Source organism: Panthera pardus, unplaced genomic scaffold, assembly GCF_024362965.1.
Source record: "Panthera pardus isolate Hobbes unplaced genomic scaffold, ASM2436296v1 HiC_scaffold_11, whole genome shotgun sequence".
NCBI lineage: Eukaryota > Metazoa > Chordata > Mammalia > Carnivora > Felidae > Panthera > Panthera pardus.
Genome location: NW_026526666.1, coordinates 10,771,827 through 10,798,718, shown reverse-complemented (window position 1 = coordinate 10,798,718; position 26,892 = coordinate 10,771,827). Strand labels below are relative to the sequence as shown.

The 26,892-nt window shown below is 40.0% G+C and overlaps 1 protein-coding gene and 1 long non-coding RNA gene across 3 annotated transcripts in view; one reads left to right on the top strand and one right to left on the bottom strand.

Annotated features, from left to right (window-relative positions):
* The window catches only part of SLC16A1 (solute carrier family 16 member 1), a 61,152-nt gene extending 34,905 nt beyond the window's left edge, over positions 1-26,247 (bottom strand). Inside the window, exon 1 of one of the 2 annotated variants that reach the window (XM_019457876.2) lies at positions 26,122-26,247. The gene's annotated coding sequence lies outside the window, so the exon portion shown is untranslated. Of the gene's footprint in view, positions 1-9,646; positions 9,797-26,121 lie in introns of those variants that run through there. The other variant, XM_019457875.2, reaches the window with a different exon arrangement.
* Positions 9,994-19,661, top strand: LOC109272073 (uncharacterized). Its single transcript, XR_002082251.2, has 4 exons — positions 9,994-10,220; positions 10,506-10,604; positions 12,738-12,817; positions 16,771-19,661. It is a non-coding gene; the product is annotated as an uncharacterized LOC109272073 (long non-coding RNA).
* Positions 26,248-26,892: the final 645 nt, after the last annotated feature.

The window sequence follows — 26,892 nt, the reverse complement described above, 5'->3', positions numbered from 1 at the left end:
ACCAACAACAAAAAGATCTAATCAGTCTCACTTTCTGAGTTATTACTACACCAGCAGATCTTGGCCTTCTTTAATGCTTCATTTTTGCCTGTTTCTCACACTGAAAAATTGGCTATATTCTATGCTGAGGCCAAGTCCTGTTCCCTTTCACATGCTAATTTGTTTCTTGCTTGGGCAAGAGTTTCCAAATACAGACCCATTTCACATTATATAAAACAAAGAGTGTGAATAGTAGCAAAGAAGGGGAAGTTGGAGACTATATCCTTCAACAGCATGTTCTGTTTGGCAGAATTCCAGATTATACTCTGGAATACCTGAATATGTTGTTTTTCTTCAGCAATCCAAAAATATATTCACCCAATCAGTATCTAAGGTGAGCCATTTCAATTTATTAGTGTAAGACCTACCTTGTTTCAGAATTTGAAAAAAAATGTACTAGACTAAAATTACAAATAGATATGTTGTCGGTGTTGTGTCATTTATATTACTTTGAATATAAATGAGTATTTGAATACAATAGGTGATATTTCTGCTAGAATCTATTTCACTCCCAGTATTCTGAAGCCTAATGGGGAATATAAGTGGATTACAATTCATTAAAAGATAAACAAAGAAACCTTTTCCTTTTCTTGCAAAAAGCAGATTTGAACTATTCACTGGCAGAAATAATTAACACTATACTTACTTTCACATAAAAATATCTTAAGTTTCGAGGACTAAAAACAACAGAGTAACATAGTAACATTTCATTTCAAAGCTTTATTTTCATTCTGAATGTTCTCAAACCACATTTTATTTTTTTAAAGTTTATCCATTTATTTTTGAGAGAGCATGAGTGGAGGAGGGGCAGAGAGACAGGGAGAGAGAGAGGATCCCAAGCAGGTTCTGAGCCAACAGCACAGATTCCAGAGGGGGCCTGAACTCACGAAACTGTGAGATCATGACGTGAGCTGAAATGAAGAGTCGGATGCTCAACTGACTGAGCCACAACTGAGCCACAGTTTGAGGTACTCCTCAAAGCACACTTTAAACTATATATTCTTTCATCCCTTTCTAGTAATTTCTTGTACACATAGTCACTATTTAATAAACATGCCCTGAATGAGTTTGAACTTCATTAAGTTCAAACTTTGACCCTCATTATCTCAAAAAACTAAGTTGTTTTGTTTTGTTTGTTTCATCAATAACAAACCACACGTAAGTATTAAATTTGAGTATTGTTTGGAATTAAATCATTACCCACCATTCTCAAATGTGTATTTGCAAAGCTTTTTTAGAAGATATTCATAGACAGTAAAGATGTAGCAAACAGCATACTACAATTAAACTGAAATAGTCTTTTTAATTGCTGACATTATAAATCTTAGATTATATTGTCTTTAAGATAATTATCAGTTCCGGGGCACCTCAGTGGCTCAGTCAGATTGGGCGTCTGACTCCTGATTTGGGCTCAGGTTGTGATCTCACAGTTTGTGAGATCAAGCCCAGTGTCAGGATCTGTGCTGAGAGTGCAGAGCCTGCTTGGGAATTTCTCTCCCTCTCTCTATGCCCCTCCCCCGTCTGTGCGCGCGCGCTCTCTCTCTCTCTCTCTCTCAAAATAAATTATAAAAAGATAATTATTAAGTTCCTTTACTAAAAATATACAACTTTCAAATTAATGTTTTATTTTCCTAGAAACCACAGTAATTGTTAAACCATTCTTTTTCCCTCTACTAACTCCATCAGGTAGTTTTCCAAGTAACAAAGTAAATACATACAACATCATTACACAACCACAACAGACTGAAGGACGTGTATTTCTAATCTACAGAGCAGGTATTTCAAACCTGACTTCCACTGACCTCTTTAGGAGTTCACTTAGTTGAGCAAAATAAAAAACCCTACATCTAATAGAGCGAGCTTGTGAAGTTAAGATCTGAAGCAATTTGAAGCACCTTTGCTGATATATCCAAAAGAGGGCAAGAAAACTCCAAGTCAATGAAGACACCCCCTATTCCATTTACCTTATGGTGTATTTTTTAAGTAAGCTCCAAGCCCAATGCAGAGCCCATCGCGGGCTGATAACAAGACCTGAGCTTAGATCAAGAGTCAGGACACTTAACCAACTGAGCCACCCAGGTGCCCCTAACTACGGCATTTAAAACAGAATTTTGGGTGTACCTGCCTGGCTCAGTCCATGGAGTGTGTGATTCTTGGTCTCAGGGTCATGAGTTCAAGCCCCATATTGGGCCTAGAGTTTACTTAAAAACTTTTTTTTTTTTAATTTAAAAACAAAAAAAACCATTTCGGATGTATTAATTTTAAGTTATATAAACATATACTTCCTGAATACAAAGGAAAATTATTCTGCCCATATTTGTGGAAATCATCTTACTAGCCCTTAGCAAACACAAGTATTTTGTTCCCTACCATTTATGAGGTCAAAATTTATGATGATTTAGTACACAGAAGTCAATGGCCAAATAATTTACATAAACCTGTGACATCATGATTTGTATTGTATATTCCATCACAGGTTCTGGCTAACTAGTCTTCTATCAGAATACACATACAAGAATATAAACAGGAGTCCTTAGGCTCTTTGGTGCCTTTGACAGATTCCTTTGACAGTTTGGTAAAAACTGTCATTATTCTTGTTAGAATGAGGTTTTAAAATGCATAAAATACAAACGTATAATTGTCAAATGTATAATTGTCAAAATATTTTTAATTGATATATACTTTTTAATTGATATGTCTTTTCAAAATTAACAAATTAGATAAAATCTAGTAGGTCTAATAACCACAGTAATTTTGAAGTAATTATAAGTTTAAACAATTTTAAGATGGCTACAATCACATTATGATATGAAAATATGTGATTTCTATTGGTGACTGTCACCAGGCACTACTAAAACTACTATAGCTTAGTTGTAGCTATAGTTGCCTACACTCATAGTTGAAATAAATCTAAATTTTACTTAGAAGTTAATGAAAAGGTGTAATTTTTTTCTTTAGCCAAGTTCACAGACTCTCTGAATTCCATCCATCAGGGAGGACCAGTCTGCAGATTCTAGGGTACAAACTCCTGATACGGGAACAGAAGAGAAAGTTAATACAGTAAAAGTTTTGAGTCTCAAAACTATTCAAGGCAACTTAAAAAGCCCTGTTACAAGTATGCTTATCATGATGAGCACTGAGTAACGTATAGAATTGTTGAATCACCATTTTGTATGCCTGAAGCTAACATAGCACTGTATATTAACTATATTGGAATTTAAAAATTTAATAAAAAAGAAGTTCCATTACTATCCAAAATAGTAACACACTAGAGCAGTATTATCAGACTTTCATTTACTCAATAGTCTTTGGTGATTTACATAGGAAGAGCAAAATCAAAGAGAAAAAATATTTTTCTTTTTTTTTTAAAAATTTTTTTGTCTTTTATTTTTGAGAGAGAGGGAGGGGCAGAGAGAGGGAGACACAGAATCCAAAGCAGGCTCCAGGGTCATCATTGTTAGCATAGAGCCTGATGTAGGGCTTGAATTTATTAACTGCGAGATCAGGACCTGAGCCAAAGTCAGACGCTTAACCAACTGAACCACCCAGATGCCCCTTTCTTTTCTTTTTAAGTGTTTGTTCAGAGAAAGAGCACAGGGGAGGGGCAGGGAAAGAGAGAATCCCAAGCAGGCTCTGCGCTGTCAGCATAGAGCCCGACACAGGGTCCAGTCGCACAATCTGTGAGATCATGACCTGAACTGAAATCAAGAATTGGATGTCTAACCAACTGACCCACTTAGGAGCCCCAAGAAAAAATACTTTTCAACCAATGATCAAATATGCAGCTTACAATGCTTGTATGTTTTGAGGAATTTCTCCTTCACAGGAGGACTAAGTCATTGTAATCAAATCAGATTAGATTCAACAACATTATGAGATGTGATTAGCAACAGACTAGTGTGGACAAACAACACAGCTGGATCCCACTACTTCTGCATAAATGGTCAGTGGTACTCCTAAACGGCTCAGCCCTTTTGCAGCCAGTCTCGCTGTTGGTAGATGTGAACTCATGCTGTCATTGTGTGTGCTGTGACCTCAGAAGAGAAATCACCATTTCCTTAAGATTGTTATTGCTGTTTTATCACTTCTTTATAGAACACAAGGGTTCAAATACGTCACCTATACTAATCTTGGCATAAAGATCCATTATAAAATGGATCCCATGACCAGGAAAAGAGAAAACAAAATTACAGGGGAAAAAAGCATGGAGAAAAATTTCAGTTTGTCAGTGCAAGTTAAAGGAAGAATAGCATACAACTTAGAAGGATAATTTGGAGTTATATATTGTAGAAGACAAATCTATACAGGCAAATACTAAATTTGGTAGGCACTAGAAAGCTATGAGAAGGTTTTAATTAGAGAGATGACATGATCAGAACTGGCAGCACACTATAGAGCAGATTAGAGAAGGGGGATGGCAATGAGAGAAGGTATAAGGCCACGCCACAAATCATGGCAGCAGCCTAAACTAGGGAGTAGTAATAAAAATGAAAAGTAGAGTGGGGGAAGCAAATGGATACAACAAAGGAAAGGTTTGGCACTTAATTGCACTTGGTAGGGCAGGGGACCTACTAGAGAAGTATTAAGATGACTCAGAGGTTTTTAACCCTGACTACCTGAAAGAATGGTAATCAGAAGAAAAGAGTAGGTTGGGGGTGGGGGGTGTGAGGAATGAAGGGAAGTTGGGAACAGGCAGAGATAATGAACTTTAAGCAACATTTTAATTTTGAAATGCCCAAGAATTAGAAAAGCAGATCATTGATAAGAGTAATCAATCTCTGTCCTCAAGGAATTTAAAATCTGTAATGTGGTTACAGCTAGAGATTTAGATTTGGTAGTGATTCTACCAGAAACTCCCCAAAAGCTATGGGAACAGATAAGTTCTTCAAAGAAATAGCAGAGAAGACCAAAAGAAACCCTATCAATTTAAGAACAGAAATTCTAAATATCCCAAATAGTAAAAACCATTTGAAATATTAACATCAGGTGCTAAAAACATTTTAACAAAATACTGGCTTTTAAAGAAAATGAACCTTGATACACTTAAATACACCTCTCCAAAAAGACAGTGTCTCAATCACATAGGATATTGTATTAAAACACAAACTTTAACTTACCCTTACATTCAAAAACCACTTGGGGAAGGTGGTCAAAAGGTACAAACTTCCAATTATAAGAATAAGGGATAGGAGGTACAACATGGCAACTATAATTAACACTAATATGATACATATGAATGTTAAGAGAATAAATCCTGAACTCTCTTTGGGACAAAAAAAAAATTTTTTTTGCTTTCTTTTTATTGTATCTAATGAGCTGATGGATGCTAACTGAACTTACTGTGGTAATCACTTCACAATATATGTTACTCAAGCCATCATACTGTACACCTTAAACTTATACAATGATGTATGTCAATTATATCCCACTAAAACTGGGGGTGGGGGGGAAAGCCCTACTTCTCTTTATAGAGGTATTCCAGTTGATCAACTGAGAAGGAATGTTAGAATTAGAGGGCATTTGCAAACCACTAATGAAAAAAATGGAACCATGCCATTAATATAGCAGAGTCAGTAGCAACCAAACATAGGCCTCCTGATGGAAATATATATCATCATCTACGGATTATATTTGCCCTCTCCCCCACACTGTCCCTACCCTCAGAAATCAAACCTAAACAGATCTAAGCATGCTCAAAGTCTTAAATCTAGCCACCAATTTACAGGAAATACAGGGAATCAAGAGACATGTTTAACTAGAACATATTAAAACTATTCCAGAGGGACAGATTCAACTAAATCCAGAATGAGGGAAACTTTAAGAAAAATAACCTGGTTCCTTCAGCAAATAAATTATGAGGAAAATGAGAAGGGGGGGGGGAACTGCAGGTTAAAATACATACCTACCAAATGTAATGTGTGATTGTGTTTGGATCCCAAACCAAGCAACCTAGTTATTTCAAACAATTTAGGGGGACACCTGGCTGGCTCAGTCCATAGAGCATGGGACTCTTGATCTCGAGGTTATGAGTTCAAGCCCCATGTTGGGTATAGAGCTTACTTTAAAAAAGGGAAGAAAAAAAAACTTAGGAAAATTTGAATTTTCTGCTTATTTGATGATGTTCATTTTTACAGGTAAGATAATGGTATGTGGTTATGATATTTTGGAGTCATGTCTTTTAGAGACATACTGAAATATTTACAAATGAAATAACTGTATATCTAGGATCTGCTTCACAGTAACCCAGTAGCAGCTGTAGGGGAACAGGAAAGGGTATAGATGAAACAGTACTGGCTCTCAATTGTGTATGAAATTTTCAATAATAAATTGTTTAGAAGGGAATAAGTAAGTGGGGCGCCTGGGTGGCTCAGATGGTTGGGCGTCCGACTTTGGCTCAGGTCATGATCTCGCGGTTTGTGAGTTCGAGCCTCACATCGGGCTCTGTGTTGACGGCTTGGAGCCTGGAGCCTGGAGCCTGTTTCGGATTGTGTGTCTCCCTCTCTCTCTCTGCCCCTCCCTGGCTTGCACTGTCTCTCTCTCAAAAATAAATTTAAAAAAATACTAAAAAAAAAAAAAAAAATTTAGAAGGGATTAAGAAAAAAAATCACTATCAATAACACCAATGGAACTAAAAAGACAGGAATGGATTTGTTTTGTTTCCAACACTCAAACCTGAGCAGCCCTGGACTAGTCACATGTCTTAAATGTCCCCATTGATTAAAGGGAGATAAATACCATCTAATAAATCTGTAAAATCATATTTGGTCAAGCTAGAAACCTATGAGATATTGTTAACTCTTCTGGATGTCCCAGTCTCTCCCATCTGGTCTGCCACAGAATCCTGTGTGTTCCCTCTCTCTTCCATCCTCCCACTACTGCCTATCACTGTGGTCTCGCACATTCCAACAGCCTCCCCATCAGCCTATTCCCCACATTGTATACAGAACGATGCTTGTATACAGAATGATGCTCCTAAAATGAAAAATGTGATCAGGTCATTCCCAGTCCCACTTAAAACCCTTAAACTGCTTTAGACTGCCTTCAAGGCAAGAGTGCTTCCTTAAATTTTTGACGTAGTCCCTTCCCTAATTCCTTAAAATAACTTATAAGGCCATTATCTGAGATTATCTACCTCTCCAACTTTCATCTCTCCTTAATCTCCCTTCTCCCTCTATGCTTTAGCTTTGATTAAATTCTTGCAGTTTTTCCAATGTACCCTGTACTCTGACTGCAGTTTCAGTATTCATGTCTGGAATGCTCTTTCCACCATCACTTCCTGGCTCAGTTAGCTCCTAACCTTCAAGTCTAAAAAGCTAAGTACCATTTCTTCAGAGAGGCCTACCCAGATCGCTTCTATACTAAGTTGGGTGTCTTCTCATATCTCCAGAATACACTATTTGGTTCTTTGGGAACCTGCACTTCCTCTACCAGGACACTCAATACTTGTGGTAATCACCTTTACCTATCTATCTGCTCTTCAGTTAAACTACAAACTCCAGAAGGGATAGGGCTGGAACTTGTTTACTGCTGAATCCTAAGTCTTTCCTAGTGCCTAGTAGCTAGTACCAAATTGCTGAATACATAAATATTTATAACTTTCTGGTCTATTTTTCTTATAACTAAGTTCCATCTTCCAAGTCTTCATCTGCAATAAAAAAAAGACTGGCCATGTAGGCATTTACAGGACCTAAATCCTACAAAGGAATGTACTATAAAGTAGACTGAAAACACAATGGGAATGAAGAACATAAATTGGGAAAAAAATACTCAAAATAATTTTAGTATAATTTATACCCACATTAACAATTTTACAGAAAGCTCAAGAGTGCCAATCTGATTAAATGAGAGTCAAAAGACACATTAATTCCCACCCAAGTATTAACAAGTTTTCAGACCTAGAATGTTAAGTCACTTAACTTCTCCAACCTCAGTTTCCTGATGTGTAAAATAAGAGAATCTCACTAGGTAGTGATTAAGATCTTTTCCAGGGCTAATATTATATGCATTAATATTTAAAAGATGAAAACACATGTAAACTATTGAAACATTATCAACTGGTTTCATCCTATGACCTTTTACCTCTTTTTTTATCTGCTTAGGGATGTTATAGCCTGTTAGGTTACCTTTAAACCTACTCGGCTATAAAAATCTCACAAAAAGCTCTCCACACCATTAACTTACATGTTTAACAAGAGTCACTGTAGTATGATTAAAGAACAGCATTTATCTAAACCCTGAATTACTCAAGTATGTTAAACTTTTAAATAATACTTACCCATTACCTATATTAAATGCTAGATGTCTTGAATTCCTGATATTTTCCATGGCAGTTTGAAGGCAAAGTTGTACTTGAGGGCATAAGACTTGGATTTATGGGCACAATTTAATGCCAAACTAAAAAGCTGAAGATTCATAGTTTAATTCACTCATAGGTCTGGTAACTGACATTGAAGTTGTTTATTAATGCCTAATTCCTGGTCATACTCTTCCAAACTCTCACACAATTCAGAGTTCACCCTATCACGACATTCCAGTAGTTACTAAATCCACATTTGTTTCATTAGGGCACTGACGTGTACGCATTTTATTTCGAAACCGGAATAACTTTTGAAAAAAAAAAAAAACTAGCTATGGTAAGCTCTGTAAACATTCTACTGTTATCAGTAGACGCCTAGGTTGTAAGCAAACGATGGAAACTCCAGTCAAGTAGAAATCCGTTTGTTTCTTGGTTGAAAATAATTTCAAAGTAGTTTTGGCAACTGCGTGTCACACCAAATAAGTCATGGCAAGGAAATGAAATGTTAAAATGCACGTGGGGAAAAAAGGATGTACTTGGAACAAACCGAGTGCATCTGACCAAGTGTAACGCTATCCTTCAGACTGCTCTCAAACAGGGCCACCTTCAAGCCCAGGAGCGCGAGGGCGCTACAGCTGACGTTCCGCAGCCACAGGTTGAATGACAAAGAGCCTCGGTCAGCACCAGTCCCGGGGCCGGCCAGCTGCACTGTTCCCTCCGCAAAGTCCACGCGCACCCTGCAGTCACGCCTTAGCTGCAGGGACTGCGGCTCCCCAAACCACCCTCGCAAGTCACCAGGTGGGGCAAGGATTGGCTGGCCCAGAAGGTTGGGGCGGGCATGCCACGAGTCCAAAATAACTCCCGCCCCGAGTCCCTTCCCTCGGATCAGAACGCGGCCAGGAGAGCCGGGAGGCACCACGTGAATCAGCCCCACGTCGTCCCTTTTCCAAATCAAAAGCATCTCTTGAGAAGACTCCTGAAGGCTGGGGAAGAGCGACTTTCCCAAGGTCACCGGCACCAAGACCCAACTCCTCGGCCAGGCCGGTAGCCGGCACCTGACCACGGGGGCCGCAGCTCAGCGGGGCGAGGCGCTGTCCCCACCGCCTCAAGGTCTCCTTCACCAACGCCGCGCTCCGGGGCCACGCGGCGGCCCGCGGCCACGATGCCCCTGCCGGGCCGCCTCCCTCCCCCGAGACTCAAGTCTGCATGCCCCCCACCCCATGGCTCCCGAGGCTCCCTCCCATCCGTGAGGGCAGCAGGGGCACCGCAGGGTCCGCGCCGAGCGCCGCCGCCGGCCGTTACTCAACTAACCGTTATGCGCGGCTCGCGGCGCCGAGCGTGTGCGTGACGCGGCTGGAGTTCCGCAGGGCCCAGGGTCCAGGTCGCGTCCTTCACCAGCTGCCTCGTTCGCTCGTTCGGGAACCCACGCGGCCGGTTGGTCACGTCGCAGCTCGCCAGCACTTTGTGGGGCCGGGCCCGTGGCGGGGCTGCCTTATAACCCGCCGGGACCGGAGCATGCGCACAGGGGGCGGAGTCGGCCCTCCCGGCCGCCGCCCCCTCCCCCCTATACATACGCCCGAACCGCGACTCGCGCCTCCACACGCTCGCAGGCGCGCGCGCCCGCCCGCCCGCGCGCGCCGGCGCCCCCTCCCCGCCACGTGACCGGCGGCTCAGCACGACCCGCGATTTGCACCCCCGCTACGCGGCGCGGACGGAGCCGCAGCGCTCCTCTGCGGAGCTTGCCCCTCAGGTCCTCAGTCCAAGGAGCTCGCGGTGACTTACACGCGTGCGGGACGCCGGCGCCGGCCTACCCCTCAGTCTCTGGCAGAGAAAAGGGAAAAGCCGCGAAGGACGGATGGGGCGTACCCCCGGGGGCCTGACTCAGGTGTGGGGGGCGACGGGCGGGCGCGCGGGGGAGCCGGGAAGCTGCTGGAAGAGGAGGGGCTGGGCGGGGTGTGAATGGATGCGGGTGCACCTCGGGCCCGGGAAGAGGCAGAGGGGCGGGCGGTGCGAGCGCGGGCTGTGGCCTCCGCAGAGTTGGGTGAACTCGGGGAAGTCACCCAAACCCTCAGGGCCTGTTTCCTGTTCTCTAAAATGGCAACGGTAGTAGATCCGACCTCATAGGCGCTTTTGGTGGTTTTGACGAATTTATGGAACTTTCTTAATACAGAGCCTGCCCTGTGGTATTTGGTGGATGGTGGTGGTTAAACACAGAAACCGGGAAAGAAGAGCGGCTCAGAGGGTGGCGACCCCTGTCTCTAGGGGGAAGGTGTGTATGCCAGAAACGGGGAGACAAGGGAATGCAAAAGCCAAATTTCTATGGACACCGAATGTTCGGGACAGGACATAATCAGAGCTAGCAGTTTTGAGGGACCGATTATATACTTAGCAGTTCACCTGAATTATCCTCATAATCTTATGAGGTCGGTAACTATTAACATTTTACAAATTAGGGACCTAAGGCTCAAGAGAGGTTAAGTAACCTTCCAGAGGTCACAGAGTAAGTGGCCAACACCTACAGTCAGACTCCAGAGCCAGATTTTGTCCTAAGAGCCATTGTAGTTTCTTGAGCAAGTCTTGACAGGGGAAGTGGTTCTGTTTAAGTGATCAGATTGAATAATTATGAGGTGTCTCTGAAGTTGGCCTTCAGGAAATACCAAAAATGTATGAAGGCCCCTGCCTTCAGAGAGTTTACAGATTTTAGGGGCAATCTCCCATTCAGGCAGAAGAAATCAGCCAGCATTTGATGACCATTTGCTCTTTCCCCCAACCGAGTCCTTCCTTCCTCCTCCCACCCTTGATTCTCACAAAAACCCTGTGAGATTGGCTCTAAGGTTTTGTTTTACAAGTGAAGAACTGAGATTGAAGAGTGGGGATTGAAGGGTCCGGTTCTGAGAGGTGATTGTGCTTTCCCTTTACCCACTCTGCTTCTGTTTCACACAACGAAAAGTTTTCAGTAATAGTTCAACACCTTAGAAGACGGTATGGAATCTATGGCCAAGTACTGCGTATGAGCAGCAATTAATTGCTTCTCACCTTTGATAAATGCTGAGAAGGAAGGCACTTTAGGCCATGGGGGTGTCTAGGACTTAGAACAGTAGTGCTTTAGGATTATTAGGGTGGTAGCAGCATTCATGGTAGACGGTAGGAGAATTGAGTTAAGGAGACAGCATGGGACTGGTTCGGACATGAGCTTATCAGGGCCCGAACTATAGAATGGAGTGGGAAGCAGTAGATTAAGATGATTCTAGGAAACCCGAAAAGAAGACTTATATAGGGTGGGATGGGTTTATATTATCAACCCAGGAGCCAGATCTCCACAGTTTCAATTTTGATACTTGGCACTTATAAGCTCTATATCCTTAGGCAAATTATTTTACTCTCTAAGCCTCATTGTCTGCTTTGTAAAACAAGGATAGTACCTACCTCCTAGGGTTGTTATAATAAAAATACTATTTACTTAAGTGTTTGGCAGAAAGTAAGCACTAAATAATTGTATAACTGTGGAAACCCGTGAAACCGAGCCCTAAAGATTAATCCTAAAGGCACTTCACTTGAATAGACCCCTTCCAGGACCTGACAGGGGCCCTAACAATGTGTTCACAGGATTATATTAGTGTTTTATTGTAATTTTGTATTCCTTTTCTTGAAAATGTCCACCAAAATTGTGTATGCTGCATGCTCCACAAAATCTGGATCTGTCCCTAGTAGAAACTGTAGTGTTGTGAAGAGTACATACTTTGGGATCAGAAGGTTTGTTCCCATAATTTACTATTGGTGTTACTCTGGACAGTTAATTCATTGAACCATTGAACTCTTCTGGGCCAGGTAAATTGGAGATAATATCTATCAGCCCAAGCTATTGTGATAATTAAGTAAGAGTATATGCAGAAGGGGTTGGTAAAACTTGGAAAGCACTCCACAAGTGTTTATGATTAACATTATAGTTTGTTCATAAAGTGCATAAGAGGGAAAGATCAAAAGCAAGGAAAAGGTTCTTAGCTGAAAAAGTAGAAACAGGGTGGGTGAGCTGGCAAAACTGATGAAATAATACAGGTAAAATGTTTTTCTGCCAAGTTTCTTCCTGATTAATCCATGAGACATTGAAGAAATAAAATTGTAGTAGTTGCAGGATCAGAAATTTAGCGCCGAGAGGAGGTTGAAGATCATCTGACACAACCCACCACATTTTACGGAAATGGAAATTAAGGTCCAGAGAGCTAAAAGATTTTTCTAAGGTCACTCATCTAATAAATGGCATGTGCCAAGTAATCTTTAAGGTAAAAAGCATTTCACGGTGGGGTCTTTCAGAATCATTACATCAAAACCAGAGAAGGCATGATATTCTCTAGTGGCTTTTGGTTTTATCATGAAATTCTTCAGATTCACCTTCCTGTTTTAGAGGCTGATAGACTGGATGATGCATGGGTAATCTGCTGTTGGCAAGCTTGTTAAGTGAGCAAAACTTCTGAAGATTTTAAGGTAAGAGTTATAACCAAAAATTTGTAATGGGATGAGAAATGCAAAAAATTTGAAAATGTGGAACAGTTACTATTTAAGCTGAGTAAGTTATCCAGTTGCTTTATCTAAAAAGGAAAATAATAAAATTATAATTTATTTTTTTCTGGAATTAAAATACTACACTTACATTCCCCTTAATTATTCCATCATTTGTCTGTGTTAGGAAATAGGAAGATGCTGTTATTCACATTTCACTAGCACCAAACAAAGCAGGAAAGGGTTTTTTATTATAAACACAACAATACTTAATTGATTAAGAAAAATTCCCCATTTATAATTTATGATAACTCAAAACAGAATATAGAAAATGAAATTTGAAATTTGCTTTCAACCAAATTGCCTGAGGCTCTGTTTGTATGTGGCAGTCCAGTTCCTATACCCTTACTCCATTCATGGTTTGATACAGCTTGTCTCCTGCTGCTTCTCTCTGCCAGCACAGAGACAGTTTTGGTCTATGCTCTTTCTAATCTATATCATTGTTTAGGATCTTTCCTAGTAAGCATTCCTTCTAGGCGTGGCCCTCCATATTTGCCAGACCTGTCTACCTCCTTGATCCTGGCTAACCCTGGGCTTCTTCCTTCCTTTTACCTTTTCTCCCTCCTCCCTTCCCTCCCTTTCTTCCTGTCTTTAGTATTCTAGGCAGATGGGGTAGGGATTGGAAATATAATAATAATAATAATAATAATAATAATAATAATGATAAATTGGTGTTATAATTAGGGAGTGCTTATTATATGCCAGGCATTGATCTTAGCACTTCATATAGTAATTCATTTACTATTCATAAAAATACTATGAACTAGGTACTGTTATAATCCCCATTTTACAGACAGATACAGATACAAGAAGTTAACTTGCTTAAGGGCATATAATATTTTCTGGAATCATCAGGAAGTATTCATTTAGTTTTCACCAAAAATACAGGAGCAGAAGTGGTTATAAATAACTATTAATACCATAGGAAACTAATCCCTAGAGTTTGAAGACCTCTTGATTTAGGAAGATCCTGTTCTAGTTTCCTTCTACCCATCACAGGGCTAAACAATCCTTATAAAAGCTGTTGGCCACAAAATCTGCCTTTGAAACCAGAAAGTGCACTGCAGGAAACTACTCCCTGATTATCTGAATTTGGGATAGTTGTGAGCCTCTAGGCAGTAAGTTGGGGGTGGAGACATTGGGACATATTTTTTAAAGCTTAATTTTAAGATTACCTGTATTCCAGGAAGTTCTGGGTGTCCTGGCGCCTATATTCCATGCTGTAAGATCTTTCATTGTGAGAACTTGGGTCTTATGGCTCTTACCCAACAGCAGCAGCAGGCAGTTGGAAATTCTGAACAGCTGCACCTCAAGCTTGATGTGAGTTAGAAGAGGGGTGCATGCAATGAAGGAGACCTCTTAGATCATAATGATTAGCTTTATGTATCCACCTGCCTGGGTAGCCAGACCTGGGTGTTCTAACTGGACCTTGATGCTGCTGCACTGGTGAATGAGATGAGGCTTAAATAAAGCATGAGCTTAATCTGTGGTGACCTCTGAGAACTGTGAATCTGCCACAGTGCCCCGTGCCACACAATATCTATGACACCTGTGCCCAAGTGAGGTCCAGGGGCTACCAACCTCACTTCTGAACTGTGTATTAATAGAGTGAAGCCTCCTCCCTCCCCCCACCACCTTACATTTTGCACAAACCATGAGTTCAGATGTTATGCCTGCTGTGCTTTGGTAGGATTATTTTTACGGCCATAGAGTGAAGTTATACCTGTTTGGTAGGTATATCTACCTTTGGGTAGGGTGCAGAGTTTCCTTAAATAAGACATTCTTATTATCAGTCATTCAAAGAAGAAGAAGGTCCTCATACAGGAAAAACTTGGAACATAGAACAGATAGAAGGTGGCACTGGTGGATTTACCTTTTCAGGGTTTGAACTTAGAGGAGTTAGAAAATGTTGAGGGCCCTCCCCACTTACATAAGGGAAATGGCCTGTGCCACAGAGCTGCCTAGTAGGAGCCAGGCTGACAGGCTTCTGTGGATACCCAAAAGGGAAGGTAAGTACTCATGTTTTATAAGTCTGTCGATTAATGCATCACTCTACCTTATCCCTGAATTTTAGCCAAGTTTAATCTAAATCACCAATTGAAAATTGAAAAGCCTTCAAGGACTAGGAAGAGGTAACCAAGCCCAGTATAAGGAGTGGTGAGCAGCATGGTGAAAGTGACCATACCCATCTAGGCCTCAAAGTTCAGATGTTTCAAATGTGCTTCATGAAGCTCTTCCCTAAATAATACTAATCACAGTACAAGTTTACTGGACATTTTTACATCATACATTGTTCAATAATGCAGAAGAAAATAGAGTTTTTTAAACTCCTAATACTTTATTTTTAATCAGTATGAAGGGGAAAACAATAGTGATAGGAAATTGTGTGGAGGGTTGAAAATGAGGAATGGGCAGGCAGTAGGGAGGAGGCCAAACACATATTACGGCAGCTAGTCTGTTCCAGCTTGAGCTCTGCTGAGCTATTTAAGAAGCAGGTAAGGAGTGCCTGGGTGGTTCTCTCGGTTGAGCACTTGACTTCAGCTTGGGTCATGATCCTAGGAGTTGTGGGATTGAGGCTCAGCATGGAGCCTGCTTGGGATTCTCTCTCTGTGTCCCCCCTGCCCCTCTCCCTGCTCACACTCTATGTCTTAAAAAAAAAAAAAAAAGAAAGAAAGAAAGAAAAGGGAATGCTCCCAACCCCCAGTCTTCCTCGTGGTGTCAGTGATAATTTATGAAAGTTTCCCCAAGGAAAAGTTTAAGTCAGAACAAGAGTCTTAGTAACAAGATTTGGCAGTCTCCTCCCTATGTGGAGATTCTCCTTTCGTTGTCACCTTTGGCAGATCAAGATTCAAGTTTAAGAGACCCAGTGGATTTCCTGACAACTTCTTCCACAATTTTCTCTCATCTCAGGCCATGGTTCCATTTGGTCATGGCTACAGTGACTGAAATGGCCCACTATACTCTTGGCGGTGGACAGCCTTCAGCCTCAGGTGCCAAGCTAACTGCTTATAGACAATTCTCTCTAGTGTCTTCAAACTCATAGTCTCACACTGAGGGCTTTAATTTTATCCTGTTTTGGTAGAGCCCTCTTTAAGTCTTCTAGGTGTGCATATATACCTCTGACTATTTATCACCTCTAATCTAGTAGCAAGAAAGAAACTGGAAACTCTTGTAGTAGAGGAATACCCTTTGTACTATGCTACCAACTTCGAGGACTGCTGGCCTGCTCAGTACCTCAGGGCCAGAAGTATAGTAACTCTCATCAAGCTCAGAATACACCATTCTGGGGCCACTTGGGTGGCTCAGTCAGTTAAGCATCTTGACTTTCGGCTCAGGTCATGATCTCACAGTTCGTGGGCCCAAGCCCTGTGTCAGGCTCTATGCTGACAGCTCAGAGCCTGGAGCCTGCTTTGGATTCTGTGTCTCCCTCTCTCTTTGCCCCTCCCCTGCTCATGCTTTCTCTCTCTGTCTCTCTTAAAAATAAATAAACATTAAGAAAAAAAAAAAAAAGAATACACCATTTCTGCTTCAGCCATTGTTTTCACCAGTCTCTCGTCCCCACCATGCACACACACCTTATTGTTTGTATACTCACCATAGCCACATCAGTGGAAACAAGAATCTAGAAAAGTTAAATGCTGCAGGAAGTTAACAAGAGGCACAAAGACATAAATTGCAACAGGTAAGACTCATCAGGTGTAGACGTCTAAGTAGAAGACTGCATACGGCCTTCGTCTCATATTCCATTAGGCCCAGACAGGCTGGTAATAGGGTTTTGCTTCTGTTTGCAATGAAAAGATGAAGTTAATCTGGGAGCCCCCTAACTCCCATCTTGTATATCTCCTATGGTTCACTAGTCATTCTTTTGACCAATGCAGGTGTGACCACATCATGCATGAAACAGCCCAGACGTGCTTCAACCATAACATGGGAGTACATGATTCAGACTATGTCGGCAACATAGCTCACTTACGGAATCCAGTGGAATGAGAGACAGATGGACTCCAAGAGTCATTGGGGAGAACTCTTCATCACTGCAGCCATGCACCTAAACCTAAACAGGTTTTTCTGCCAAGAATCTAGGGAAATCCCATCCCATCTCCCCAAATTTATAGATAACATCACTAAGGTTTTTTTTACCTGACAAGTACTATAAAGCTGAGATTGTGCTCACTTTGGTAGCACATATACTAAAGAAAAGCTGAGATTTTTTTTTAATGTTTATTTATTTTGAGAGAGTGGGGAAGGTCCAGAGAAAGAGAGAGAATCCCAAGCAGGATCTGCCATCAGTGCAGAGCCTGACATGGGGCTCAGTCCCATGAACCATGAAGTCACGACCTGAGCCTGAAAACAAGAGTTGGACACTTAACCAACTGAGCCACCTAGGCACCCCTATTAAGCTGAGATTTAAACCTAGGTCTATTTTACTTAGCCTGTGTTAAATACTAGGCTATTTTCATTTTATTTTGTTCAAAATCCTGAGGTCATAGAGAAGAATAGAAGGGTAGTGATGAGGTGGATAATAGGAGGCAGAAAACGCTGGGTTGTTTTAAAGTCTCAACCCTGAGCCTTCTATCTTTTGTACACTGTTTCTTCATAGAAGACACTTTCTCCTACCTGGTAAGTTGTGTACAGGACAACATGGAAATAAAGGAGAGGCAGATAGACCAACAAGGGAGTAATTTTAGTAATTCTATTATATAATTCAAACCTCCTTGTAATGCAATTTAGCTTCCCCACTGGTTGTGAATTAATCAGGTTTCATAATTATATTTATAATCAGGTTCTTTCTACGTAATTATTGTTTGTACTTGAGCAAATTGCTTAGGAAGGCCACCTCCAAATCCAAATTAAATGTTTCATTTCCTATTTCCTTTATGGGGGCACATGATTATTTTGGGAAAAGCATTGGCTTGACAATTAAATTCCATGTCTTGCTGTATCTCCTAGGGAAGACCTAGATCTCTTTTAATTATTTTTTAATATTACATATTCACAAGTCTTACCAACCCATGGATGGGAAGGAAGGGCTCTTAGTGGATCCCTGAAGTATTACAGACCTCAGGCAAACTTGTATGCGGTCTTTGTATTTTAAAAATTCAGGTATTCCGGGAAGCCTGGGTGGCTTAGTCAGTTGAGCATCAGACTCTTGATTTTGGCTCAGGTCCTGATCCCAGGATCGTGGGAGCAAGCCCCACATCAGGCTCCATGCTGAATGTAGAGCCTGCTTGGGATTCTCTGTCTCCCTCCGCCCCTACCCTGCTCATGTTCTCTCTTCTCTCTCTCTTTAAAATGAATAAATAAAAAGGGAGTAAAATTCATGTATTCTAAATCCCTAATGAGTTGTCCACTATTAAAAATGCAAAAGCTTCAGAATTCAGAAATTACCTTAACAATATCAGATAGCCATATAAACATGTTGTGATCTAAATTAAACATTCTCCATGTAGAAAACTTTTCTTTGCGTTAGCAAAGCAAATAAAATTTCTCCTTAATTTTCACCTGAAGAGGGAAAGCTAGGGTGAGTGAAGAACAGGGTGTATTTTAAGCTAGGTATGAAAGGCCTAATAGAAAAATCAAGGATAGATTTTTCTCTTGTATGTTGAAGAGAAATTTAAATTATGTGTTAGTGTTTGGTATGCTTTCCTGTCAGTTTGGAAAGTTAACCTTTCCAGGACAATCTCTACCAGAAATTAAGGCGCTTTTTTTCCCCCTAAAGTTTATTTATTTATTTTGAGAGAGAGAGAGAGAGCATACCCGTGGGAGGGGCAAAGGGTGAGGGAGAGAGAGAATCCTTGCCGTCATTGCAGAGCCTGACACGAGACTCAATCTCACAAATCAGGTGAGATCTTGACCTGAGCCGAAATCGGGAGTTGGACACTTGGGGCTCTGTGCTGACAGTGTGGACCCTGCTTGGGATTCTGTCTCCCTCCTTCTCTCTCTGCCCCTCCCCCACCTCAAAATAAATTAAAAAAAAAAAAGAGTGGGATGTTTAACTGACTGAGCCACTGAGCCACCCCAAGCTTTCTTTTCAAAAAGATTTTTGCCTACTCCTTTTCAGAGAGATAGCAAGACATGTTTGACTGAAGAACATTTGCCACCTTTTGGTTATCCAGTGTAGTGTAGTACAGTTCCTTTTATCCCACTTCCCTTTATTTTCATAGACTGGAAGATATCCAAAAATAAACGTGTTCAGAAATGGAGGTATACATACATGAAAGCTAAGGACAGTCCCGTGTATCTAGGTCTCTAGGCAATCTTTTCCTGGTCTTTTCGTCTTGGTATTCTACCCTTATCAGAAAAAAAAAAAAAAAAAAAAAAAAGAAAGAAAGAAAAAGGACTGTGCTGTAGACTCACTATATGAAAGTGCCTCACTTTCCTGAGAATTTTGATCCTTGTATTCAAGATATATGTGGAGTTTGGTTCAGTTAGATTTATGACACCAGAATTGTTGAAAAGCAATAAATTACTACTATAATTTCTGTTTTATTTTAAATAATAATGATCTCTGTTTTTAACTTGTTTGGGAAAGAACAAGCTATGAACTTTTCTCAGCCTTTGATGCAGGACTCCAGCTAAACTAGCAAAAGACACTGCCTCAAAGAAACTAAATATTTTTTTTCTTTAACAATTTAACTTTCTATCTTTTCTCCTTCAAGATGTATCATTATAAACTTCTTACAAACAAGGACTGTTTCTTCTCATGGTATCCTGCAGATTGCCTTATACAGACCTACATATGGCTAATAAAAACTTGAGTATTTTAAAACGGCAAGTCTCAATGTAATGATGATGATGGTAAATGGCAACTAACATTTATATAAAAAGTCTGTGCTAGACGCCGTTGTAAACGTTTCACACAGAATTGCTCAATGTAAAACCACTTCTATCCAGTCATCCTTAATTTTTTGGCAAACCTCTTTCAGAATCTGTGTTACAGTGAATTCCACAATTCAGCCTTCATCTCCCCAACAAGAATAGCTAGAATTCCACTCTCATCCTTTATTATTTTGACTCCAGGAAACTGTCACTTTTTCCATCCATGCTTGTCCCTAAGGCTTGACCTGAATACACACAGCAGGTTGCTGCTTTGCTTATCTTAGGACATAAAGAAGTAAACAAAGCCTAAAGTAATTTTGCAGTTGGTGTAAATCCTTGCTCACCTTCACCGAAGTGAGAGATACAATAAACCTGTTGATTTGAAGTCTGTCTGCCCTACCTTTTACTATTTTTCAGAAAAATATTAGGACCAGCTTCCTCAGCAAATGTAGGGAGATAACAGATCTTCCTGGATATTATGATGGAGTTATATCCTAATAAATCCATTGTAAATTGAAAATATCCTAAGTTGAAAATGCATTTTTTAATATACCTAACCTACTGAACATCATAGCTTAGCCTAACCTACCTTAAACCTACTCAGAATACTTATGTTAGCCTACAGTTGGGCAACATCATCTAACACAAGACTATTTTATACTAAAGTGTTGCATATCTCATGTAATTTATTGAATACTGAAAGTGAGAAGCAGAACGGATGTGTGGGTACAAAGTGGCTGTAAGCACAGGGTTGTTTACCCTCACGATCACAGGGCTGACAGAGCTGCAGCTCACTGCCCCTGCCCTGCTTCATGGGAGAGGATCATACTGCATGTACATCACTAGCCAGGAAAAAGATCACAATTTGGAAGTAAGGTTTCTACTGAACGTATCACTTTCACACCATGGGTAAGTCAAAAAAATCGTTAAGTCCAATCATCCTAAGTCAGGGACCATCTAGATTATGAAACTTCTTTGTAATATAATAAAGAGTAATGGGTTGTTTCCATTTAGAAATCTAACAAAGTGATAATAGTTTTTCTCCCCATTCGGTCTTGATTTCTGTTTTAAAAAGCCATTCAGTCTCATGCAATTAGGAAATTGCACTGCTTAGCAGTGAGATGAAGGTTGATAAAACTGCCATTAGACAAGCTTGGGACCTGACTCTTTAATAATGGAGTTAGTACACTTTCTTCCAGACCACAAGAGGTGTTTCTGCCAGAGTGGTGGTTCACAGACCTGGAGGGTGGAGGATAATCTGGCTTTGTTTACTGAGGAATTTTTAAGGCACTAGCCTAGAACACACTTACAAAAATGCTGTTCTGCCAACCGAAGCTCCTTTCTTGGTGATATCACAATTCTGCCATTTCTGAAGATTTACAGATATTGACCATTTACAGCCTTAAGACTTTGCTGTGGTTTTGGCACATAACGCCACTGCTATACATTATGGATTACACAAGGCTTTTGTGCAAGTTTTAAGTGCAAGGGCAAGTGTAAGGCACTGATTCATTTTACTTAATTCATCCATTTATTCATTTAGTCTTTCACTCCGTGTTTACTGAGTGCCTACTATGTGTAATAAAATTTTTATTAAATTCTATTTTTAAATTGTTAATTCCTGTACGTGGAATAAAAATTATAAGGTACAAGAAGTATACAGTGAAAAGGAAACCCTGCACCCCTGATACCCAGCCATTCACCTCACCTGGTAGAAAACCAATATTAATACTAACATTTTGGTACTTTGTATCCTGTGTATATTCTATGTATATAAATACACATTTTTTATGTTATGGTGGCATACTGCATATAATATTCTGTCCCTCTTTTTTTTTTTAAGTTTATTTTGAGAGAGAAAGAGAAAACCAGCAGGGGAGGGGCAGAGAGAGAGGGGACAGAGGATCTGAAGCAGGCTCTGTGCTGAAAGCAATTAGCCCTATGCGGGGCTTGAACTCACGAACCATGAGATCATGACCTGAGCCAAAGTCGGACATTTAACCAACTGAGCCACCCAGGCACCCCATGTTTCTCTCTGTTTTTCACTTAACTGGTTCTAAGATTTATTGCTCTTTTGGTACATTGGATTAATTTCAACATCACAACCAACACATTTCAATATTAAAGTGTTAGTTAAAAAACAGGATGTCCCAGAAAAGACCTTGAAGTGATTTCCTTAATGTCAGTAAGGACAGTGTTTGTTACAGAATCAAAAAGTAACACAAACTTTTGTCTTTTCTAAAAAACAAATTCTAAAAATAGTTATACACATGAAACAACCCAAAATACAAGAGAAATTAAAAGATATATTCCAAAAAAGAATAGACACAGGCTCAGAGAAAGGTAAAGGGACAGTAAGTTATGTGAAGATGTGCTTTGTTATTCCGTACATGGCCAGTGAGTTACAACTTGTTCTTTTGAATGATCAACAATCAACAATAACCTGCTGAGCCAGTAAGTCAGAGCCCAGCAAGGGGGTTCTGTGGGTTTCCAGTGCTTCTAGCTTAATATCCTAAAGGCTCTAAAGAGCACCACATTTGTTAGGCCACAGAAGACTTATTTATTTATTATTATTATTATTTTTTTATTTTTATTTATTTTTTTTTAAGTTCTGGTGAAGGTAGACACTTCAAGGTGTTTGCCTATTTATTTACCTAGCTAGTCCATACACACAATGTGCTGAATCAAATTGTAGGTACATACCTGAATGTAAATCTTTTCTTTTGCTGCCATAATTTTGATACATACACTGTAATAAGTTGTACATTTAAAATTGAATACCCACAATGTGCTAATGTCCTGCCAATTTATCTGGTATTGGCCTACCAATGTTGAAGATTTATTAATGTTTCAGTGCACAAAATTAATGAAGTTCTCAGTATTTTAATTCAAGATACTTCATTTTTAAAATGTTGCTGGGAATGGTGCTCCAGAAAAGAGTCCTCAAAGGATTTATTGGTAAGTTTGTGATTTACATTGCAAAACAAAACAGGGACGCCTGGGTGGCTCAGTTGGTTAAGCGCCCAACTTCAGCTCAGGTCATGATTTCATGGTCTGTGAGTTCGAGCCCCACATCAGGCTCTGTGCTGACAGCTCAGAGCCTGGAGACTGCTTTGGATTCTGTGTCTCCCTCTCTGGCCCTCTCCCACTCATGCTCGCTCGCTCTCTCTCTCAAAAATGAATAAACGTTAAAATAAAATTAAAAAATAAAATGCAAAACAAAATCATAAAGTGGTTCATGGATAGTCCAGAGGAAAACTAAAAAAAGGGGGGGACATTAGTTGAAGTTTGGTCTGGGACCATAATTATGATGATTATGATCTCCAAAAACAACTTTGAATCTCCCTGAATCTGCAGGGTACCTTATAAAATTTATCCCATCAAAAATAATGAGGCATTTTGAGGTGTCTCAAAAAGGAAAGTGGTGAGCAAGTGGAGAAATGAACAAAGTAATGGAGTAGACACTTAACCAAAAAAAAGAAGTGCAAATGACCAAAACCAAATAGAAAAATATTCAGTAGTAATCAGATATGTATATTGACAAGGGCTCCTCTAAATTACAAAGCCTAGAACCTCAAGGTTTTTTTCACAAGGCATATTAGCAAGGATTTCTTTAAATTATAAAACCTGTTTCATGGGGCAGCTGAGTGGTTGCGTCAGTTGAGCGTCTGGCTCTTGATTTTGACTCAGGTCATACCAGAGTTGTGGGATCAAGCCCCACATCCGACTCTGCATTGAGTGTGGAGTCTGCCTAGGATTCTCTCCCTCTACCCCTCTCCCTTGCTCTCCCTCTAGCTCTAAAATAAAAACAAATACAGAAAAGAAATATAAATAAAAACTATAAAACCTGTTTTATAACCCCCAGGGTGTCTGGAAACCAGCACTCAAAAATTGCTAGTGGGAGTAACTCTAGTTATGAAATTTATTCTTAAGAACTAATCATTTATTCTTGTACAAATTTGTTCACTACAGTGTTATTTATAACACATTATAAATAACCTAGATGTCTAACAATAATAGATGAGTTAAATTGTAGTATTTAATAGTGGATTACAAATACAGCATGAGAGGGGCACCCAGGTGACTTAGTTAAGCATCCGACTCTTGATCTCCAATCAGGTCATGATTTAACAGTTTGTGAGTTCAAGCCCTGTGTCAGGTTCTTCACTGACAGCATGGAGCCTGCTTGGAATACTCTCTCTTCCCCTCTCTCTGCCCCTCCCCTGCTCACACATGTGAGCATGCTCTCTCTCTCTTAAAGCAACAACAACAAAATGTAGGTTTCAAATAAGTACAAAGTGATCACAATTTTATTTTTTAAACAAATACGCATAAAAAACTAAAGTAATATTAGAAGATTATAACTCAGATTATAGAGGTATTTTCTTTTTATTTGGATATATTTTATAATTTCAAGTAGTGCCATGATTACCTGGGGTAAAAAAAAAAAGGCATTCTATATAGAGAAAGCTATTTTATTCTGAGCATCTGTGGTGATTAAAAAATAAGTTGGAAAAAATTGAGGATTCCACAAACGACAAGAATGACAAAGGGGAGAGTTTGCTTGTCAGATGAAATCACAGAAAATTCAAACTGGAGGACAGGTTAGAAATAACCCAACTCCCTCTATTTTATGGATGAAAAAATTAAGTCCAAACTTAACCAAGGCCACAGAGTGTTTAGAATTCAAACAATACTTGGATTGATCTTTATCTCATCTTTCTTCCTTTCTACTTGTGTGTTATAATGCCATAGTTGGCAACTATGTTTTTTAAGTCTGAAAAATGGAAATGGAAAAAGTTTAGGATAAAGAGGAAAAGGTTTAAGATACAGGATATCTCAAATAAACGTAGTAACATAACTGTTCTTCCTATTTTTGAATCTGCATTTGCCAAGAAAAAAAAATACATACATACTTTGTACTTATCTTCAGGATAGCCCATTGGAAATAAAACCTTGAAATGCAACTTCAGGATGGTGAGTTAAATATCCCTTTTTCTTATACTCTCTCTTTTCCCCCAGCCAGTGCTATTAACCTTCCTCAAGGCCACAGACTGATTACAAGAAGTAAAAATGAAAATCAACTATTTCCATGGGCCCTACTAAAATCTGAGTTATTGATGGATGATGTTGAAATGTTTATGAGATTTTAATCAACAATGTGGTTGTCAAAGAATGTAATACACACGTATTAAAAAAGTAGCATCATATACATATCTGTTCATACATATACACATTCAACCAATATTTACTGAGCACCTACCATGAGACAGACACTGCTATACTTTGATATAAAGTGGTAATTGCAACAGACCCAAAACCTGACCTTGGAGTTTACAGTCTAGTGTATAAATAGCTTCCACTAAATTGCATATTAAAAGGCAGGAATCATGTCTTATTCAGTACAATGAATATAGTAGATTTTCTTTGAATATCTGTAGACTGAATGAATTTACCAGGAGTTACTTTGCCCTAAACTGAGAAGTTGTTATTACTACTTCAGACATGGACTTGTGGCAGTTGAGGAATAATGTGGACTAAGAAACCGTGATAAAACCTCACTACTAACTTTAGCATACTTCTTCCAAAGCCAACCCGTCTTTCAAATCATCTAAAATTGGGTCTAATGTCTGGTTATGAAAAGATTTCTGACAAAAAAAAAACCAACCCTATATAAATGTGGCCACCCAGTGATAAAACAAGCAGCCTTGATGCTCAGAGATTGTAGTCATTTGGATTAGAACAAATTATTGTTATTATTGTAATTTTGCTCTTTAAAAAGAAAACTCTCTGACATTTATTTTACAGTGGTTTTTTTTTAAAGATTTTTTTTTAAATGTTTTATTTATTTTTGAGATAGAAAGAGACAGAGCATGAGCAGGGAGGGGCAGAGAGAAAGGGAGACACAGAATCTGAAGCAGGCTCCAGGCTCTGAGCTGTCAGCACAGAGCCCAACGCGGGGCTCGAACTCACGGACTGTGAGATCATGACCTGAGCTGAAGTCGGACGCTTAACGGACTGAGCCACCCAGGCGCCCCGTTTACAGTGGTTTTTATAGTTGCATGACATATTTGGAAAAGTAATATGAGATTATATGACCCAGCATTTTTAGAACAAGTAACAGATTTCAACCACCAAAACTTAACAGAAATCTCTAAAGTAATACATTTTCAAATGATCAGAACATCATGAACACTTTTAAGTTTTGGTGTGCAAACATACCATTTACTGACATCTCAGTGTGCTCTTGAATCAAAGAAGCAAAGGCCTATAAGGGCTTTCCTGTTATCTCCCCTGAAAATAATAGATTTTTCTACCTTAATTTACCTGGGGAGGTAAACACAATACAAAAAGGCAAAGACTTAGCTTTCCTTAGGTCTAGTCTACCTAACAGATAAAGTGGCACTTACCTGGGACCTCCAAGAGTTTGCCTCTACTGTGTCCTCCAAGGGAAAGAGAATGGATTGTCCTCCAGGCTGATATAAACGGGGGAAGACAGCAGCTGTATGTGACCTTGTGTTCTGATACGGTTCTGGCATCTGGACAGAATCTTTTTGGTGGCCTGTGCTTTGTCACTTTCTAGCAAGTACAGAGGCTGGACGTGTCGGCCTGCCTCAACCAAGACTCCAGACCTCCTTAAGGGTAGGAGAAAGGGACCCCAATATTCTCAGCATTTGGTTATCACTCTCAGATGAGCTTTTTAGTCCAGTTAATGAGCAGGCACCATGCCAGGAAGAGATACATGAGCTTAGACCTCGAAGGGTATGTACTCTGAAGCTGAAATCATAAACCAGAACATCTGATGTGTGTCTCATACACAATGAGGGAGGGAGTGCTGTTGATGGAAATGTCACACGCAGCTGCTTTTAGCGCTTGGCTCTCACCAATGAAGCTTCCCCCTCTGCTACCACACCCCTCCCTTCCTGCATGAAAGCCTTTAGGGCTCTTTAGTTCTCATCCTGCACGCTGTGAAACAGGCTGAAAATTTATATCTGTTACATCAGTCTGGTTCATGGCTGACTGATGCACCTGATGGACTACAGGAGTGACTGGCTTAGCTACATTTGAGTCAGGAAAGAGCCTACTTTCTACAATTGTGTGCCCTGCTCTGTAAAGTAACGAATATGGCTTATGGTCCTAATTAAGCTACTTATTAAACAGCATCCTTTGAAGAAGTCATT